The following is a 578-nucleotide window of genomic DNA, read 5'->3' as shown; positions in this document are numbered from 1 at the left end:
CATTGTTGTGCTCTAATTGTGAGATCTTCGACTGTCTACGAGACACTTCCTGCTCAAACTGGGTCCTTTCTGACCTATGGATTGCAGAAAGAGGGTAAAGATTAATTTGCTTAATGCACCTAAGAGTTTTGTCCTATCTCAACCTGGGCTGGTATTGTAAAAAAAAAAAAAAAAAGAAATATAATTCTGAATAAAAGAAATATTGTAATAAATAAAATGGCTTTTATTGGAAACTTCCAAAAATAATCTATTGCACAATTGCTCTGCTTTACTTGCCATGATCCACGATGCAAACAGTTTATTGACAATTGTTACTTTCTTCCATTTCTTCTTTGATTATTCCTTTTCCATAATTACTGCATAGAAATAATAAAAGTTGAAAAATTTCAATCAATGTTCTGAAACACAAACAACCCAACGAAAACTTTGGAAGGACGCGCGCCGCCATCTTTGTTTTGAATAGGGTATTTATTTTAGACAATAAAAACTGGACAATGAAAACTGAAGCTTGCTTTTTGATTTAAAATAACAAATAAAACAATACTGAAACGATATACATAAAATAAAAACAACTAAAA

General features: G+C 31.1%; 1 long non-coding RNA gene across 1 annotated transcript in view; it reads right to left on the bottom strand.

Annotated features, from left to right (window-relative positions):
* Window positions 1-578, bottom strand: part of LOC136795866 (uncharacterized) — a 10,097-nt gene continuing 9,519 nt past the window's right edge. The window contains exon 3 of the long non-coding RNA XR_010843554.1: window positions 1-74. This is a non-coding gene — a long non-coding RNA (uncharacterized lncRNA). The remainder of the gene's footprint in view (window positions 75-578) is intronic.

Source organism: Halyomorpha halys, unplaced genomic scaffold (assembly GCF_000696795.3).
Source record: "Halyomorpha halys isolate HHAL.00 unplaced genomic scaffold, Hhal_1.1 Scaffold2866.1, whole genome shotgun sequence".
NCBI classification, from domain to species: domain Eukaryota; kingdom Metazoa; phylum Arthropoda; class Insecta; order Hemiptera; family Pentatomidae; genus Halyomorpha; species Halyomorpha halys.
Note: the sequence above shows the minus strand (reverse complement) of the source record. Positions and strands in the feature narration are given on the sequence as shown.